This window comes from Myotis lucifugus, unplaced genomic scaffold, assembly GCF_000147115.1.
Source record: "Myotis lucifugus unplaced genomic scaffold, Myoluc2.0 scaffold_33, whole genome shotgun sequence".
In the NCBI taxonomy this organism is placed as follows: Eukaryota; Metazoa; Chordata; class Mammalia; order Chiroptera; family Vespertilionidae; genus Myotis; species Myotis lucifugus.
The window spans coordinates 8964277-8985401 of record NW_005871081.1 but is presented as its reverse complement, the minus strand read 5'-3'; the positions used below and the strand labels follow the sequence as shown (position 1 = coordinate 8985401).

Below are 21125 nucleotides of genomic sequence, written 5' to 3'. Positions count from 1 at the left end.
TACTTGTCTTCTTGAGCGGAAAGGACATCATGCCTTCTACTCCCCTGTGACCCTTCAGGTCCCCTTAAGGGCAGTCCCTTTGAAAGAGGACAAGTGGTCTTGAGAAATAACCTGGAAATTGATTCTAATGCTAAGGAGTCCTTGAGAGAAATAGTGTTTGTCTCTTTTTTCTAAGTAGTTCAGTTGAGATATACTTCCCTTTCAGGAAGATACAAAAGTCCTTGCTGTCAGGTTCAAAGATGAATGTTCCCTCTGTAGGGTTTAATTATTTGACAGTTCCAATAGAGTAGTCGGAGATTTGGATGTCAACCTCTGTTTGTGATGTTTTTCCAATAGTAGTATTTGGTTCTGTGGTAGGATTTCAGTCAATAAGGTTTCAGTTATATGATTTGGTATTTCCTGGTATTTACATCTTAATTTAATATATCTGACCCATCACTTCAATTTTTTATTGCACTTTTCTTTTTCTTTTAATTTGGAACTGAAAAAAAATGTTCTCTCCTTGAGACCTCATATGACTTCCATTGAGAGTGGTCTTCACACTTTCAACTTACATTTCCTTTGAAATTTCACTGGCTAGTCTTAGTTTTTCCATGTAATGATGAGAAGTCTCTCATATAAAGCCTGGCCATTGTATTCCTCTTGCAGATGTGAGCATGTTTCTTTTTTTAACTTCTCAAATAGGATGTGTAGCCAAGACTGTTAAAATAATCTGTAACTATGCCCTGGCTGGGTGGCTCAAGTGGTTGGAGCATCATCCTATACACCAAAAAAAGTTGCTGGTTCGATTCCTGGTCAGAGCACATACCTCTGTTTCAGGTTTGATCCTCAGTCAGGGCATGTACATGAGGCAACCCATCAGTGTTTCTCTCTCATTCTCTCTCTAAAATAAATAAAAACATATTCTTGAGTAAGGATTAAAAAATAATAATAATCTGTAACAATGTGTTTTAGGGTAGAAATATGCAGCATATTTTTCTATAGATATACATAATACAACCATTTTTCTATAAAGATAGATATTAAAAATCATATTATATCATTTAGTACCAATGAAATACCTTTATAAATTGATTTGCTTCCTTAGGACATTTAGAAAAGGGTGATGTTAGTGTTGGCTTATGTCTAGAGATCAGTAGCAAAGTATTCAGTGTGATTCATTTAGGATTCAAGTAATTTGGATTCATCAAGGCTTTAGGATTTTATAAAAACAAGAGAATTAGTTAAGAAGATGTCCTAGCCAATTTTGCTCAGTGGATAGAGTGTTGGCCGGTGGACTGAAGGGCTCTGGGTTCAATTCCAGTCAAGGGAACCTACCTTGGTTGCAGGCTCCATCCCCGGCTCTGGTTCAGGTGCATGGGGGAGGCAACCAGTTGATGTGTCTCTCTCAGATTGATGTTTCTCTCTCTATGTCTTCACCCCCTCCCTTCCACTCTCTCTAAAAATCAATGGAAAAATATCCTAGGGTGAGGATTAACAACAACAATAATAAAACCCCAAAAACACACACAAAAAGAAAACATCATTCAATTTAAAAAATAGACAGGTGACCTAAATAATTTATTCAGATGTATACTTATATACATGAGTATGATATATGTATATCAGCTTATTAAATCACCAGTCCTATCTCCTTGAGCCTAGTAGCAGGGATGGCCCGAGATGAGGATTTCACCTTGATTCACAAATGTTCACTTCCATCACAATTTTGCTTTGCATTGTCTATGTCTTTAACTTTTTTTCTGATCATTTCTTAGCTATCTATTTTTAAAAAACCAAACTAACACCTTCAGACTCCTTCTGCATTTACCCCATGTCTTTTTATTATGATATGCAGCCTCTACTCATGTAGGAAAGACAGCTATTGCTGGACATTCACCTTTGGTTCCTACTTTTCTCTCAGCTCTATCAACCCTGATCTCATGTCTCTGTACTTACACTTACACGGAGGTACTTCATTCAAAACGTATTGTACTGATGACACAGATGGCTGCAGTAGTGATTGCTTTACAGTGGAAGGTCACACAGTATTTTATGGTTTTATCTGGAGAAAGAAAGAAGACTGTTGACTAGCACTGAAATATTCTTTTTTCTGTCTTCTTTATGTTCATATTTTCCCTTTAACTTTCATTATAAAATGTCCTGACTCAATTTTGGAACTAGATAAAAGAGAGGAAGAAAATTTGTCTAGAGTTGCAACTTCTGGTTTGGACAAAAAAGTTCTCAGATTGACCCTGTCCCCTTAATGTGAGTCACATATAAATAAACAGACTTTGGCAATTGAGTTTTCTACTGTAATCAGATGCCCCCATAGGGATTGTTAATGGATGACTCTGGAAAAGGAACCCAAATTTCTATGAGTTTGAACATTTTTATAACAATATTTGGAGAAAAGAGAAGTGAGAGGTGGTTCAGGGCTTGGGTGACTGACTGTGTCTCCTATTTTGCTCCTCAGATGGAACCCTGGGCTTAGAACCCATTCCTGTCTTCTGCTGTTTCAGCTCTCTATCCCCTCCCCCGCATTGCCTCTTAGACTTCCTTCCCTCAGTTTGGCTTTCCCCAGAGCCACTGACTGATGTAGTCTACCTGTCACTGCTCCCTTCCTCAGGCGCCATCTCCTATTGACTCTGTGGCCTACGGGTTTATCCCGCAGACCAATTACACTCACCAATGTGGTGCACAAGGCATTTTCATTTTATGTGGTCTCTCAGGGTGAAATCATAAAGATAAAGACAGTAAATTCAAAGTAGCCTTGTTTGATTGGTTGTGGTTAGGATAATTTTTGATCATTGCCTGCAAGCTTCAACTAACTAGCATAAAGTCCAGTAAAATGTATCATGAAGTATCTCTTTATAAATTATTTTTTAATAGTTATGAACAAAGTTCATTCCTATTGAATTTTTATGTATAACAGTGAGTTTAATGTAGTTAAATTTCTGCTGACTTATATTGGAAATATAAGTTTCATTTATAAGGATGCAGTGAAAGCATTGCCAAGTTACAAATGTCATGTCGTCCTCTGTCAATGAGGTTCATTGTGCTATATTAGTGAATTTGTCTGAATCCTTTCTTCTAGGGAGCTGAATATTCTCTCTGAATATTAAACAACTGGCAAGATTATTCTTCCAAATGACATAAAATTTAAAAAGCATTTACTAATTAATTCTTCCAAATCTCTTAAGAGTAGGGAGAACTCAAGCAGATATACCCATTGAGAAAGGGGACATCCCCTTTTCCAGGGTTGTGTTGTTATTACAGTATCCCCACAGTTATCTTTTATGTAAGTAGTTATAGAAGCAGAAGAGGCATCCTAGTGGGTAACGGCATTTTATATCCTTCAAATAGCTTTCCTCAAACAAATAATAATAAAAACTATACAGCCTCAAGGATTAGTTCCTGGGGAAGCCTGTGTCTAGCAGAAGGGTTTGAATGGACTCCAATATCCCATCTGGAAGTGCCCTGGACTTTTCACGACAAAAATAAATAAAGTTTGGAATCCTACACTGGTGTAAGTCATTCACAATTTATCTAACCTAATTGCTCTGCCTGCTTCCTCGTGACAGTAAAAAAAATAATGAAAAGATATTTTTAAACATCAAAGTGGCATATATTTCAGTGGTTATTACTATGATTATTACCAGGCACCACCTGTTCTGTTTCACGGTGGAGATGGTGCTTGGTTTGATATGGGTTCACCTCTTGGCTCCTGCTGTTTGTTTGATGTCTTCAACTTGTCCTGCCTGGCTTGTGTTGTAGGTTCTGGAATCTGTTCTAATTCAAGTAGCTGAGATACAATTACTCTTCTGGAAGGAAAGAGGGTGAAACAGGGAGGTGGTAGGAAGTTCCCCCCCCACAATTCCTGGTCTTCCTGGCAGCCCAAACTTCTGGAAACTCCTGAATCACATTCCTCTACTTAGCATTCACAGCAGTGGTTGACCATGGTATGGTGAGTTGTCAGCTGTCCCTGTCACCTACTGCTAGTGCTGCCAACTGTACTTGGCCAGCTCGTCCTGTGGTTCTCAGGGTCCTGATGAGGTGTGACAGTGTGGCATGCAGTGCCCTGTCACTCTTCTAATGATTTAGTTTCCTGGAAAAACCAAGGGAGAACTTTCCCATTGAGAGTCCAGCTGCCTGACATCGATATCCTCACTTGAAACACTAACTGCAGGAGACCAAATTGAAATCATGTGAAAGGACAAACGATCTTAGATGTCCCCTGGCAAGGAAACCACAGTGTTTCAGAGAATCGCAATGCCCCACAATAGCCCTTAGGGTCACTCGCCTTAAGTTTTCTAGTTGAAAACTCTGTAAGTAGTGTATGACCTTAGACTCTACTCTCCAGGGGAGTTAGTTTCTTTCATAAAATGTATTGTACTTTTCATTGTTTGGTTCCCATGAGGTCAAGATTTTCTCCAAGGTCTGTCGCATGGATAAGCCTTTGGAACAGTAATAAACGAACTATGGCTTGGGGGTGGGGGCATATGTTGCCTAACCAGTGTCCTGAAGTGGCTCATCATCTAATTTTTGAAATCCCTCATGAAGAAACTGAGGACCAGAAGATCAGATGTAAGCCAGATTTGTTCTGCTCACTCGGCGTATATTCCTCCCCCCAAGGACTCCAGTGATTGGCCTGATCAGGAAGGGCTACTGGGACTAGCCCCATTACAGAAGGAATGGATGCGGGCAAAATAGCAAGAATGTGCACTGTTTCCCAAGGAGAAACCTCAATTTAAGGGCCAAATGGATTTCATGAGCATAAGTATACACTTAAAAAAACCAAACTTGATGATCTTTGAAATACATCATTATATAAGAAAAACACTTTAAGCTATTAAAGATCCTTAATTTTATGCAAATTCATATTTTTATTCTTTAATTTAAAAACAATGCATTGTTAAATAAAACACAGGCCAAGAAAACCACACAAAACCGTGTATGACATAGTGAGTGATTAGAAGATTGAACACTCAGGCCAAGTAATTGAAATCTGCAGCCATGCCAGAATCCCGCCCCAAATCTGACCTCACTCTCTCCCTTCAAAAGTAATCATTGTCGGAGAAACCAAGATGGTGGCATAGGTAAACACCTGAAATTGCTGCCTCGCACAACCACTTCAAAAATACAACTAAAAGACAAAAAGGACATCATCCAGAACCACAGGAGGGCTGGCTGAGTGGAAATTCTACAACTAGAAGGAAAGAGAAAAGCACACTGAGACTCAGAGGAGGTGCGGAAGTAAAGTGCAGAGGTAGGGAGGCGTGCGGAAAGGGCTGGCAACTGAGGACACGGTTGTCTTTTTCAATCGGGAGGGAGACACAAGCTCCCGACGGCCCTGACTCCAGTTCCAGGTGAGTCTCTGGGGACCCAGACTCATAAGGGGAGAAACTGGACTGTCTGGCAGTGGGCGGAACTCGAGGGTGGCTTTCTCTCAGAGGAGCTTGCAGTGATTACCACGGGCCACTGAGACCCGGAACCTCTTAGGGCAAGGCTGAGGTTCAGCCATAGCAGTTTGCTCCACCCTGCTGATTCCCTGAGATGCTGCCCCACCCAAACTGTGCGCAGAGGTTTTTGCATATGAATGACCTGGCCCTTTGCAATCTAAAATTACCTAACAAACTGTAGCTGGGTCAGAGAGACCCAGAACATCCAAAAGAAGGCCCAAGGCCCCATGGCAGACTGCATTGCTTCATAGCTGGGCCTCATCTGGGCACCTCCAAACCCCAAACAAGGAAGAGGAATCTGCAGATCTCTTCATACCCCCTGCTAGGTAGCCTCAGGCAGAGGCTAAATTAGCACCTCCTTAGAGATCCAAGTGCCAGTGTACCCAGTGGTCAGAATGGGACCATCCAGATTACAACTCCTCAGATCCATAAGGGACACACTCAGGGGGCAGACTCAGTGAGCACCAAAGCCCCACTGAAGCAAGTCTTGCCCCATAAGAGTGTCTCCAGCACAGAAGTTCTCCCACCGTAGACACGGCTGAATCTCACAGCCAATTGGCCTGGAGGTCAATTCCTCCCAATGATACCAACTACAATCAAAGCTTAACTACAACAAGACTGTGCACACAGTCCACAAAGGGGTGCATCAAGAGTGTTCACCTCAGGTAATTGGGGAGGCTGAGCCACTGGGCCCTACAGGGCACCTAGCACAGAAAACCACTCTATCAACACAGGAAAGCAGCCAAAATGCAGAGACAAAGAAACAGGTCACAAATGACAGAAATGGAGGAAAGCAAACTACTGGATATAGAGTTCAAAACCACAGTTTTAAGGTTTTTCAAGAATTTTCTAGAAACCACTGATAAATTTAGTAAGACCCTCAATAAGTCTAGTGACACCCTTGAGGATATGAAAAAGGACCAACTAGAAATTAAGCATACACTGACTGAAATAAAGAATATTATACAGAGATCCAACAGAAGACTAGAGGATCGCAAGAATCAAGTCAAAGATTTGAAATACGAAGAAGTAAAAAACACCAACCAGAAAAGCAAAATGAAAAAAGAATCCAAAAATATGAAGATAGTATAAGGAGCCTCTAAGACAACTTCAAGCATACCAGCATCCAAATTATGGCAGTGCCAGAAGAAGAGAGAGAGCAAGATATTGAAAACCTATTTGAATAAATAATGACAGAAAACTTCCCCTACTTGGTGAAAGAAATAGACTTACAAGTCCAGGAAGCGCAGAGGACCCCAAACAAAAGGAATCCAAAGAGGACCACACCAAGACACATCATAATTAAAATGCCAAGAGCAAAAGACAAAGAGAGAATCTTAAAAGCAGCAAGAGAAAAACAGCTAGTTACCTACAAGGGAGTACCCATACGATTGTCAGCTGATTTCTCAACAGAAACTATGCAGGCCAGAAGGGAGTGGCAAGAAATATTCAAAGTGATGAATAGCAAGAACCTACAACCAAGATTACTCTACCCAGCAAAGCTATCATTTAGAATTGAAGGTCAGATAAAGAACTTCACAGACAAGAAAAAGCTAAAAGAGTTCATCACCACCAAACCAGTATTATATGAAATGCTGAAAGGTATTCTTTAAGAAGAGGAGGAAGAAGAAAAAGGTAAAGATAAAAATTATGAACAACAAATACATATCTATCAATAAGTGAATCTAAAAATCAAGTGAATAAAAAATCTGATGAACAGAATAAACTGGTGAATATAATAGAATCAGGGGCATAGAAAGGGAGTGGACTGACAATTCTCGGGGAGAAAGGGGTGTGGGGTGCGGGAAGAGACTGGACAAAAATCGTACACCTATGGATGAGGACAGTGGTGGGGGGGGTGGTAAGAGCAGAGAGTGTGGTGGGAACCGGGTGGAGGGGAGCTATGGGGGGGAAAAAGAGGAACAACTGCAATAATCTGAACAATAAAGATTTTTTTTAAAAAAGGGAAAAAAGTAATCATTGTCATGGTGCTCACTTCCTCATTTATTCATGTACTATTCAACAAGCATTTATGAAGGGCCTAGCATACATCAGCCTTTTCTCTTTCATCTCAAACATATAGAATGGCATTTTAGATATCTAAGACACAGTTCTAAATAAATTTGAGTCTTCTGGCCTAGAAACTTATTCTCAAACCTGCTATATATATGGCTGCTCTGAGTATTTGGGTATAGAGAGGCTGGTTCATATAGTTACTAATTAAATATACTTTTATTGGTAACTTTTAATGTTCGACACCTTATGTTGGCTATTATGAGAGATAAATATGAATAAAACACAATATTTGTTTCTATAATACTTACACTATAAGGGCAGCAGACATAATACAAAGGAAATGTTACTAGTAAAAATGTCAGAGAAAGAGAAATGATTTGGGATATTTCTTTTCTCCACTAGCCATTTCCTGGGAGAGAAGAGAATAAGGCAGGATGAATTGGATTGTTCCTCATTCTTTTTCAATTATACCTCTCCATCTGCAGATTACATCCTGTAACATTTCCTTCCTCTAATTTAAATGCAGTGCTCCTGGGAACTTATTTTATATATACCCAATAAAACAGCATTAATCTGATAGTAGTTTGTTCAAACTGGCACAAAATTTGAAGCAAGTGCTATTTTCAACCTTCCAGATGTCTTATTTGGTAAAAGAAATATGGAATAATTGATTTTAAAGTCTCCAGGGTCTTTCTATACTGTGAAATTTAGGGGATGTAAAACTCAGGATTCAGGCAGAAGGATCCAGGACACCAGAAGAAATAAACTTGTGTGTTTAGCCACTAGCCCCATGCATTCTCCCCCTACCCCCCAAATTTGAGACTATATGTAGTGAGAGTCAGGAGTGAGGCTCTCATCTCTAGGACCACTTCAGACACTGGGATATAATAGGGGTTCACCAGGTGTCTATTCCCTGAAGGGGTTGCTGCACCTGTGAAGAAATGGTGACAAGAATTTGAGCTAATAGTCAAGGATAGAGAGGCTAATTAAATATACTTTTATTGGTAACTTTTAATATTCAATACCTTTGTTGGAAATTATGAGAAAAATAAATATGAATAAATCATAGTGGAAAAAATGGAATGGAAAATACTATTTGGAAATAATGAAGGAAAACACATCATGATCCTACTATAGGAAGTTGGATCAAGGAAAGACCTCCAGGTGAGTGAAGAACTCACCCTTTAGCTGGACAGATGCACCTTGTTTGTTCATGGTTAGTGGAGAACATATCTTTGAATATGACACTGACAAGCAGCTTTAAAATTACTTCCAACAAGCCCCCTGCACCTCAAATTCCTTCAAAAGTGAGGAACCATTAGACTGACAGAACTAGTTTCTTTTGGGGGCCCTTAGTTCCTGCTGGGAAAAATTCTTACTTAGCCTCAACAGCTAAAACTTTCTTGCAAGCTAACAAGTTAGTCTGGCGGTTTCATGGGTGCTGACAGAAGACATGAGATTCTTGGGTTGAGACTGTCCTCTTTTGCTGTTTAAAGTGACTAAATAGGGTCTTTGGACAACAGAGCAATTAATAACTGAACAACAGCACATGATATATGGTGGGGGATAGTCACTGGGAAGAGGAGTATTCAAGTCTGGGTAGCTGTAAACCCTGAATATATTACTCTAATTTTGGTGGTCATTTTAGTTTAATGTGACCTGGTAATGCAAGTATTACATGGAAAACTCAGGTTGTAGGTGAAATAATGGCTTTCCCTTTAATCTGTAAAAGATAAAATCAATTTTTAATAAAAGCACTAAAATACCATTAATGAATAAAGTAAATGTTCTGTGCATTTCCTTAAATATCCATGTATTCATCAAGAACAGCAAATGCTATTATGCTTACATCACTCGTGTTTGCAATCAATAATTTCACAAATTCACTTTATATATACAAAACACATCCTGTACATACATTTTATGTGAAAAGAGAGTAGTCTTAAAATAAATACCAAAATAAGAAACATTGCATGAGCATTCTACCTTAGCCAGAATTTTTTTTGTACCTATTTTGGGGGAAAGTAATTTAAAGAAGCCAAAATAGTACATGGCAAATGATAGCTGGCTAGCTGACTCATTGCTTTAACTTGCTTTGGTAGCTGCTGCTTCTTTCTCATCTATGTTTAAAGGGAATATATACCTAGCAAATTTCTCTAATGTGCATTGCACTATACTTGAAGAAAATGACATCTTCACAAAATGCCAAAGAAAAAAGCAGCATTGTGCAGCCTTTTTGTACAATTAGGGATAATTCTACCTAAGTGGAAGAAGGTGAGGGCAAAATAGAATGTTCAGCAGGTAATCTCTCCAGGAAGTGGCTAATACTGAGACATTTGGGTTTCCACGCTGTGCTTTAAGCTGTTACCAACTCTCAAGCTTGCCTACTTATTTGTTATAAACATTTAAATCTGAGACCTTCACAAAAGGCCAAAATTAACAGTGAGTGTATTCACACTAAGAAAATGAATTTGAATTAGATTTTTCTACTGCTAGATGGGTTGTCAGTAGAATTGTCTAAAAGGATATTTGTGCTTATCTCCAAGTTGTTTGGCTTTGACAACCAAGAATATGAAGATAGCTATCGTAGGAATGTGCACATACATGGCTTTTCTTAAACCAATTTCCTGAACACTTTTAACTGCCTACTATGTACTGGATGTGTAGGTGTTTAAAGAGCTCCTAGTCTAGCAAAAGATATAAATAAGTGGATAAATATTTATTATGCCACTTGATGAAATATTTGAAGGAAAGATGTTCTTTGTGCCCTGGGAACCCTATGTAGGTTGTGGCTAACTCTGCCTAGAGGATTTAGGAAATAATAATAGCTAAAATAATGAATGTTTTAAAGATAATATTTTTATAATATTCATAATTTAATTTAACCTTTATTTAGTGCTTTATTGTATGTAGGCCATGGTATTTGATGCATGGAAGACACTAATGACAAAACATAACTGTGTCTAGAACCTAAAGGGTCTGAGACTTTTACCCTCCTTGTATGCTAACAAGTTAGTCTGGCAGTTTCATGGGTGCTGACAGAAGACATGAGATTCTTGGGTCAGAGACTAAGCACTTTAGTTATCATTCATGTCACAGCAGGCAGCATAAATTTCACATTCATATAAGTTTTTCTTGCTCTACAAATCATATGGGGAATTGCAGTGTGGGTCTAGGTGGATGCTGTGTATACAAGTATGAATTCATATTTTCTACTTCTTGAGTAAATCTTAATAATTTATATTTTGTCTCAAAATTACTTGTTAACATTAAATTTTTCAAATTGTATTACCACTTAATTACTATGTAGCTCTTTATTATTAGTGAAAATGTTTTAATTTTTACTTACTTTTTATTTTCAACAGTAATTTTATTATTTCATATGACCTTAGCTTTTTTTTCTTCATAAATGTCTGAGTTTTGCCTTTCCTTTGGTTAGATTTTAAAGAACACCCTATTGAACTTATTGATCAATTTTACTAATTTTAATCAATTTTTTCTTTATATTTATATTTTCTTCTTCTGTCTTTACTAAAACTTGTGTTATTCTTTTTGTTACTTTTTAAATTTAGAACTTAATTTTTTCCATTCTTTTGCTTTTAATTCATAATCATTTAACACCATGGATCTAATTGTATACTGATTTGTTATTGTGTATATTAGGCCACAAGAGATGCATGAAATATCTGGCAGACATTTATGTATCCAAACAGATAAATTTAAAGCTTTGAGTTCTTAGAATAGCATTTCTAACCTGCCCTTTGCCCTGAGGAGTAGGCTTTTGTGATCAAGTCTGCTTAATCACAAATGACCTCCTTCTTTGCCTAGAAAGGTCATTCTCAGTAAAAGATGATAAAAAAGAATAAATTGAAAATATTAATGTATAAAATATTCTTATTCTTATATTTTCTCTTAAACACAACAAATAGATCATTCTTATAAAATGGAATACAGATATATATATATATATATATATATATATATATATATATCCCAAAATTCACACAAGAAATAATTTTGATAGGAAACACAGGTTTATAATTAAAAATTGTAAAATTTTTCTTGATTCATAAAGTATACAGTATCGGGTTATGTATGGAATATCACATCAGGTAAATGGCCTCCATGGCTTTGCTGGCACATACGCAAAGCCGTGGTCTTCATTGGTCTTCATTGTCCCTGCTCCTGGGCCATAATTGGTGCGTGGTAATGCTTATCAAATTGAAGGGATTGACATCAAAGGGCAACAGATAGTAGAATCTGATTCAATAAACCAAGTAAGGGCTTTGATTTTTTTTTTGTTGTTGTTGTTAATGCTCACGCAAAATTCAAATCTTGCGTGAATTTTGGGACACCCTATATCTACACTAATAAAAGACAAAGATGCTAATTGACCATACCTTTGCTACTCCCACGAGCCAATCAGAGTGACTATATGCAAATTGACCCAACCAAGATGGCAGTTAATTTGCATATACCAGCTGGGAGTGAAGACTGAAGACAACGTAGAAGGAAGCCAAGCTGCAGAAGGGAGCAAAGTAGAGGCGGCGGAGACAGGAATGGAGCCAAGGCGGCAGAGGCGGGAGGCGGGAGGCGGGCAGCAGCAGGGAGACAGAATAGGCCCTTGACGTCAGGGAGGGGCGGGACCTGAGCACTTGGCGCAGAGGGATAGGACAGGCTCCATGGGAGGGAACAGAGGGAGCTGCGCTCACACTCAGCCTCGGACTTCAGTTTCCTGGTGTGTCAGGTGGCCCTCCCCGCCTTCACCAGGTTGCAAGGTTCAGCTCAAAAGACTGAGAGCCTCCAGGGTGGTTGGGAAGGCAGTTGGAGTGAGGCCAGTGGGCGAGCAGATTGGCCGGAGGTGGGGCAGCAGGACTCCCGGATTGGCTGGATTCGACAGGGCGGGGCCAACCTTTGAGAGGTGCGAGGGGGAGTGTAAGGGAGTGTGCACTCACGTGTGCCACCGACCTGCCGGCTTTACTCTTGCACGGCGACTGTGGTGGCAGCAGCGGTTACTACCCGAGCCCAGACGGAGCAGAGGTCGGTGGAGCAGAAGGACATCCCGGCATCCCGATACCAGATGGCGTGGCCAGCGGGTCATGGCCAAAGGGGAGGGCGCCGAGAACGGCTCCACAATGGGGCTGCTGCCTACAGGCATCCTCTAAGTGGGTGAACGCCAGGCCCAGGGAAGGTGAGAACCTGGCATCCGGTGGAGGGCAAGTGGCGGCAGAGTCCTCGGAGCATGCGAGGTGTCGGGGGAGGTGGACATGGCCCTGATGGCAGGCTAGGCCTAGGGGACCTTACACGTGCATGATTTAATCATGCGCTGGGCCTCTAGTAATCTAATAAAAGAGAAACATGCAAATTGACCACACCTCCGCTACACTCAAGCCACGCCCACTAGCCAATCAGAGCAACTATATGTAAATTAACCCAACCAAGATGGAGGCCTGCAGCCATGGAGCTGGAGCAAGCAGGAGGCTTGGTTGCCCCAGCGATGGAGGAAGCCAAGCTTCCCGCCTGGCCGGCTGTGGCCTCCACTCAAGGCAACAAAGTTTCAATTATAGAAGATAAATAAATCCCAGATACCTGCTTCCAGCCAGCCTCCACTGGGAGCTTGGGTGGCTGGGGGCTGTAGCCAGCCTTCAAATAGACATCAGCCCCTCACCCAGGCTGGCCACACCTTCATGGGGTGAGGGTCCCTGCTGGGGGGCTTGGCCAGCCTGCAAACAGCCATCAACCCCTCACCCAGGCTGGCCAGGCACCCCAGTGGGACCCCCACCCTGATCCGGGACACCCTTCAGGGCAATCCAGCTGGCCCCCACCCATGCACCAGGCCTCTATCCTATATAATAAAAGGGTAATATGCAAATTGACCCTAACAGTGGAACGACTGGGAATGACTGGTCACTATGACACACACTGACCACCAGGGGACAGACGCTCAATGCAGAAGCTGCCCCCTGGTGGTTAGTGCGCTCCCACAGGGGGAGTTCTGCTCAGCCACAAGCCAGGCTGACGGCTGCCAGTACTGTGGTGGTGGTGGGAGCCTCTCCCGCCTCCTCAGCAGCACTAAGGATGTCCAACTACAGCTTAGGCCTGCTCCCCGCTGGCAAGTGGACATCCTCCGAGGGCTCCCAGGCTGCCAGAGGGATGTCTGACTGCCAGCTTATGCCCGGTTCCCCGGGGAGCGGTCCTAAGCCAGCAGGTGGACATCCCCCAAGGGGTCCCAGACTGCGAGAGGGCACAGGCCGGGCTGAGGGACCCCTCCAAGTGTACAAATTTTTGTGCACTGGGCCTCTAGTATATATATGCCTAAGCTACCACCAGGGGGTAGACATTCAATGCACAGGCATGAAAACATGGAACACACTGATGAATCTCAGACATGGAACAGACTGATGAAACATGGAATAGACTGATGAATCTGGGTTTGTGCACCTGTGGGGTCCCTCAGCCTGGTCTGTGGGGTTTGGGCTGAAATTGGCAATCCGACATCCCCCAAGGGGTATAAAGAAAAAACAGAGATTCCTCTCCACCACCACCATTGTGTCCTGAAACTCACAGAAGTAACCATATTCTTAATTTCCTGTTAACCATCTGTGATACCAACAAAGGATCTGATCTCAGGGCTTTCTCTGGGCCTGAAGAACCATCAGTAGCTGACTTTACCACCCTCTTCCTGCATGCTAGCACTCACAGAAGCAATTATACCACTGCTTTACCCAACTACTGCACAGATGGACAAGTAAATTTGGGGTGGCAGATTTTCATTTCTTCAGAAACTATTAAACAGACAGAAAAGAAATTGGACTTGCTGGGACTAGGTCACTAGAATTGAAAGTTGTTTTGGCAGCAGAGCACCAGCATCTGAGTTTCTTTTTTGGCTGCATGTCACCCCCAGGATGACAGTGCAGTAGTGACATGAGAGAGCTCTATTACCAAGAGGCTCAGCTACTTCTGAAGAAGTAGGTTTTCCTGCCAAGTGAATATTCTTTTGATGATGAACCTACTGCAATGAGGGACTAACCTAGGGACATTTGAGAATATTTCAGATGTGCTAACATGTGATAATGCACTGCTGAGCTAAACAAAGCCATTCCTGATGTGTTGAGTTTTACTCCTTGGTTTGATTCAGGACAAAATACCAGGAGGCATATCTTTCTGCTTTTATATAGCTTCTGTGACATTGAAGAGAGAAGAAATGTTAAATGTGTTTTATTGTTAAAGACAAAAGTAAAGTATGTCAACTACAATGTCATATTTCCTTCATTTTTTTATCCTGAGATAAATTTCTAGAGTCATGTGTAAGAATAGCAATGAGGTTTTGGTGACTGGCAATTTTTCCATAGCAACCGAGAAAGACCACAGGCAGCAGAATATTGGAACATGTGGAAGATGTGCCACATATTCAGGGTGAAGTAGCAGGAATATATTTAAAGAGTAATCCCTCTCCATGCCCCAGTCGTCTTCCCACATGATATACCACATAATAACCTGTTTTTTTTCTAACCTCATGACATCTTTAGGAAGGCATTGGTTTCTCATCCATCTGTTGTGAAATCATAGCTATCTGGTGGGGTTGTTTTCTTTGTTTTCTGCTTTTCTCACTGGAAGTTCTTTCATGGAAGAAGGATGGCCTGTTCTATTATCTGCTTTAACATAACACCAAGGATAGTGTTTGGCATAGAGTGAGCACCCTATTAAATACTTGTTGAACAAATATATTTTTTTTATTTTTATGATTGTATTGAACAAATAAACTATGTTTTCCTTATTCGTCACCCCACTTCAATTAACACCTATTTTCTAGTACATATGCTTTTAAATTTTTTTCATAGGATAAAAAATGTAACAATTTTTCAATATTTTTAATACATAGAAAAAATGTGAGGCAGGAAATGCATAATTTTTATCTACCTTTGGGAACCATTAGCTCTTTACTTCTTTATAGGAATCTTTATATATCCTATGTAATAAAAGCCTAATATGCTAAGTGTCTGGTTGTCCAGTCTTCTATTCAACCAATCAAAACATAATATGCTAATGATATGTTAAGGCTGCACAATCGCTCACTGTGACATGCACTGACCACCAGGGGGCAGATGCTCCAACTGGTAGGTTAGCTTGCTGCTGGGGTCCAGCTGATCGGGACTGAGTGAGACAGGCCATACATGCCCTGGAGCCCTCCCACGGTCCCTCCCCAGTTGGCCAACCTCCCACATCCCTCCCCGGCCTGGATTGTGTACTGGTAGGGTCCCTCTGCCTGACCTGCACCCTCTCACAATCTGGGCTGAGGGACACCACCCCCCCCCCAAGTGTACAAATTTTGTGCACTGGGGCTCTAGTGTTGTTATATAGTTTTCTATTAACTATAGCATCATTTCTATAGTCAACTCAAGCTAGTGTTTCCAGGAGAAGTAGATATAACAAGCTCATTGGCATAACCAAGCCTTTGTAAATAACCTTCCATTAATTCTATTATCTTTCCCATATCTTCTTATAAAACTGAGGTCCCCTCTGAGGTATTGCTTGCAAGGGAGTCTGAGAAATATAGTTCTTATTCCATGACACTCCACCAGCCAGTTCATTTTCTTTGTAGCATTTCTGACAGTCTGTAATTCCTCATCTGTGCCTCTTGGCTCTCTGTCCCACTTGAATGTAAGCTCTATGAGGGCAGGAGCTTTGTTTCACTTACTATTATACTCATAGTACCTAGTGCTTTGTCAGGATTTACATATTTTTATACAAATTTGTTATGTAATAGACTCACCTAAAGTTGTATCTTCAGTTTATTTTCAGTTTACCAACATAAGAACTGCATCTCTGAGCATCTTTGCACAAAATACTTTGTCTACATTTCTGATAATTTCCTTGGATTGATTAATAGGATAGGAGCTATTGGATGCTCAGGACTGGAACAGCTCACATTTTCCAAATTGCTTTATAAGAATACTGTTCCAGTTCACTTTCCTGCCAGCAATATGTGAGAACTTCCATCTTATCACATCACCACTGGAGCTGAATATTTTTGTGTTTAAACCTTTACTAATCTTTTCCTACTGAAATGTAGAGGTGTACTTTTTAAAATAACTATCAAGTTTTTGTATATTATGAATATTTATTCTGGTCATATTTTTTGAAGTACAATTTACACTGTTGTGTTCTATGCTAGAAGTATTCAACATCTATGTAGTCAAATCAGTTTGGTTCTTTCCTTTATAATTTCTTTCATTGTTAAGAAAGCTTTCATTCAGAGACCAGATGAATATTCTATTTTAAATTCTTTGATGTATTCATATTTAGATTTTGGGGATAATTTCCTTATCTAATTTATTTTCACAATTTATCTTTTAAGAGCTTTTTAAATTGTCTTTATCAAATTTGAAACTGGATCATAATAATAGGTAGTACAAAACATGGCTCAGAAACTAAACATAAATCACAGACAATAAAGAAAGACCACAAAATTGAAGTGTTTATAGCTTGTATATTTGTCTATTCTTGTACCAGTATTAAGCAACTCTGAAAATCACAACCATACATCCCTCATTTTAACTATATTCACAAATATAAATTAACATTATGTTCTTGTTCTAAATGAAATGATGACATCAAGTCTGGTTTGCAGAATGTTGTGATTGTTTTGATATTAATTGTTATTGGATGGTCTGATTATTAGATGGTAAGTTTTGTACATTGACCTCATTATAGTTTTGAAACTGCTCACAGTTCTTCCCCCATAAGCAACAGGGGAAGACATTTGATTTTGGCAGTGCAGGAAGCCAGCCACCCTCTGTGTCTGACTCTAGAGTAGAGGAAATAACATGCACTCTGTAATTCCTTTAAGGTGCTATCAGCTGAAGCCCTTCAGACTAATATCTTTGACAAGCACTCTTCTCAAATTTTCTGTTGCTAATTGCAGGTCAACATGAAAATAGCCAATGTTTTATAACTGTGACTAGTTACTGCAATAATTAAATTTAGCAGTGTGCCCTCCTAGACATAGATTATGAAGTGACCTTGAAAGAACAAAGAATATTATACAAATTAAATCTGCCTTATGCTGATTTCTTAGTTTTCCTCCTTTATTGGCTTTTTATTTTGAATAGTCCTTCTCTTATACTCTATTTGGAAACAAAACAAAAACAAGTTAGAATGGGAGGTGATATTAATTTGCAGAAACTAAGGGTTTACCTGTTTAGTCAGTATAAGTGAGTACTGTGAAAAGAAGTTTAGAACTGAGTGTAAAGGAATAGTAATTGAATATAAAGTAGTATGGAGACACACCCTAAGGGGACCCCAGTGAGTCACCCCCTTGTATAATCTACTCCCCTTGAGTGGAACCTGGGAGTTGCCTATCACCAACAGAATATAGCCTAAGGGAGGAGTTGTCACTACAATGATCATGCTAGTTTATATGGCAAAGGAGAAAGATATTGCAGATGTATTTGTCCCTAGTGTGCTGTCTTGAGCTCATCAAAAGGAAGATTATACTAAGTAGAACTGACCTTATCAAATCCTATATAATAGAAGCGTAATATGCTGTGTCCAGTCGTCCAGTTGGCCATTCAACCAATCAAAGCATAATATGCTGATGATATGCTAAGGCCGTTCAACTGCTCGTTATGATGTGCATTGACCACCAGAGGGAAGACAGTCGACTGGTCGACCAGTTGCTATGACATGCACTGACCACGACGGGGTAGATGCTCCGAATGGTAGGTTAGCTTGCTGCTGGGGTCTGGCTGATCGGGACTGAGTGAGACAGGCTGGACATGCACTGGAGCCCTCCCACGGTCCCTCCCTGGCTGGGCAACCTCCCATATCCCTCCCCAGCCCCAATCGTGCACCAGTAGGGTCCCTTGGACTGGCCTGTGCCCTCATGCAATCTGGGACCCCTTGGGGGATGTTGGAGAGCTGGTTTCGGCCTGATGGTGGAATGACCGGTCGCTATGACACACACTGACTACCAGGGGGCAGACGCTCAATGCAGGAGCTGCCCCCTGGTGGTCAGTGTGCTCCCACGGGAGAGCGCTCTCAGCCAGAAGCCGGGGTCACAGCTGGTGAGTGCAGTGGCGGTTGCAGGATCCTCTCCCGCCTCTGCAGCAGCACTAAGGATGTCCAACTGACGGCTTAGGGGGAGCAGGCCTAAGCCGTCAGTCAAACATCCCCAGACAAGGGTTCCCAGACTGCAAGAGTGTGCAGGCTGGGCTGAGATCCCCCCTCCCCTCCCCCAGGCCAAGTGCATGAATTTCGTGCACCGGGACAATAGTGAGTATTATAAAGGAAGGGTCAGGCTTTCCTTGAAGTTAGAGATTCAAAGCAGCAGTGCTCTTTCCCTCCTTCACTGGCTTTGAAGGAAAAAGTGTCATCAACCCTGCAGTCACTAGGAAATGAAGTTCACTAACAATTTGAGCGGACTTGCAGGTGGAGCCTCCCTATTTGAGCTGCCAGATGAGAATGCAGCCCAACATATACATTCACACCAGCCTTCTGAAACTCTGATCAGCTTGTTCAGACTTTTGACCTACAGAGACTGAGATAATAAAGGGAATAAAGGGGTGTAGTTTTAAGGCTCTCAGCTTGTGGTAATTTGTTGTGTTGTAACAGAAAACTAAAACAAAAAGTTTCCTTCAGGGCATCAGCTAAAGGAGGGAGAGTTTCTTCTCTCAGACCAAAATGTGAAATTCCTCTCTCTGTAGCTTAATTTGAATGTTGCCATTCTAATTTGAAATTATGTCCATGCTGAAGAACTGGTCGTACTCTTTCTACTTCTTTCTTTTTAGACTATTTTATTAAGGGATGTTGATAAAACTGCCAAAGGAAATATTCTTGAAATAATACTTCCTCTAATAGTATCACTTATTCCCGTGAATTTTGAGTTTCCCTACAATTGTACTACTCTTCTAATCTTGTCTATTTTCAGTTAAGTCATTTTACTTTTAAGTTCAAGTGGACACTCCTTTTCCATTTGCCATTGTGTTTGATTTCCTGATCTCTTCTTCCCCATGTTATTTGAACCTTGTCTTTTCTGGTGATTCTGCATTTCCCCCTTAGTTCTACAGGGTCACGGTGCTCTTTCCATTTTCATTCTGGGTCCATTCTTGACCCTCCGTGCCAGTCAGCACCCAATACATTTCTGTCTCAAATTTTCCTCCTTTAAGATTTACCTCCACTGAAGAATTTCCATTTTCTGCTTGACAAGGTTCAAATTTGGAAATATGGAGTTTAGGCCTATTCCTTTGTAAGGTTTATGTTTATTTTCCTTGAGAAAAAGTGAACAAATTGGTATGCAGCTTTGAATGAGTGTGAGGTTTTCATCATCATTAGACATGAAACACATATAAGCATTTTACCTGAGCTCTAAAATTGTGGGACTACTATTCAAAGGCTGTCAGTGAACATGAAGACTGTTGGGGTCCAGCCCAGCAGGTCCAGGGGTCCCCAAAGGTGTGGACAGAGTCGGCGAAGAAGGAATGACACGGAGACAGCGTTCAGTTGATCAGCAGCCTAGCCAGGATCTCTAGCCAGGATCTCCAGCCAAGTTCTGTCCAGGATCTCCAGCCAAGTTCTGGTGGATCCAGCGAAGTTCTGGTTAGGATCTCCAGCAAAGTTCTGGCCAAGTTCTGGTTCTCCAGCCAGGTTCTGTGTAGGTTTTCTCGCCATGTTCTTTCTAGGTTCTCCAGCCAAGTTTTGTAGTCAGGTTCTGTCCAGGATCTTTTGCCATGTTCTCTCGCTAGGTTCTGTCTCTAGGTTCTGTGTAGGATCTCCAGCCAAGTCCTGTCTCTAGGTTCTGTCTCTAGGTTCTTTCTTCTGTTGTCTTGTTACATCTGTATTTATACCAGTTGATTTTAATCCTATCAATTTCTATTCCAAAGGTTAGGGCGTTTCTTATCTCCATTCCAGGGAGTAAAGATTATGTAGCTCAAGCGTGATTGTTCTTAAAGTGATTAACTACCCGCCTGGCACTTAGTTAAGGGGTTCTATTGACCTTGGTTAAAACACATAGCGCCAAGAAGGGGAGCAAACATATTAAGAACAATATGCCATATACGCCAGATCCCTTGAAACATATGCTGTGCAGATGTTTCTTCTCTGCAGCGACTGTGTCAAGCAACAAGGATGGACCGGCTCCCGGCAGAAGACCACTCCCCATGGATGTATGACCCCTTAAGAGCCAAAAGCGTTGCAGGAAAAAATGGTTATTGCAGGACATCTGCTATAGGCTGAGTGTTTATGCCCCCCAATATTCGCATGGTAAAATCCTAATCTCCAATGTATTTGGGGGTTGGGCTTTGGGGAGGTGATCAAATTATGAAGGTGGAACCTCATGAATGGGATTAGTGTTGGCATAGAGCAAATTTGCTCCTTCTGCCACCTGAGGACATATTGAGAAGACAGCCATTTATGAACCAGGAAGTGGACCCTTACCAGATACTAAATCTGCTGGCACCTTGATCTTGGACTTTCCAACCTCCAGAAGTGTAAGAAATACATTTTTATTGTTCATAAACCACCACAGTCTGTGGTGTTCTGCTATAGCAGCCTGAAAAGACTGTGACAACCCCTTTTCTGCTCTGAGGTTTATGGATTCTCAGCTATGACTGATTACCTTCCCTTAAGCTTATCTATGTGCCAAGGTCTCCCTCAGTTCCTGTATCTGTG

The 21125-nt window shown here is 41.0% G+C and overlaps 1 protein-coding gene across 1 annotated transcript in view; it reads left to right on the top strand.

The window, feature by feature from the left end:
* ITGBL1 (integrin subunit beta like 1) overlaps positions 1–21125 on the top strand; it is a 198826-nt gene that overhangs the window by 29864 nt on the left and 147837 nt on the right. The gene's annotated exons all lie outside the window — the stretch shown is intronic.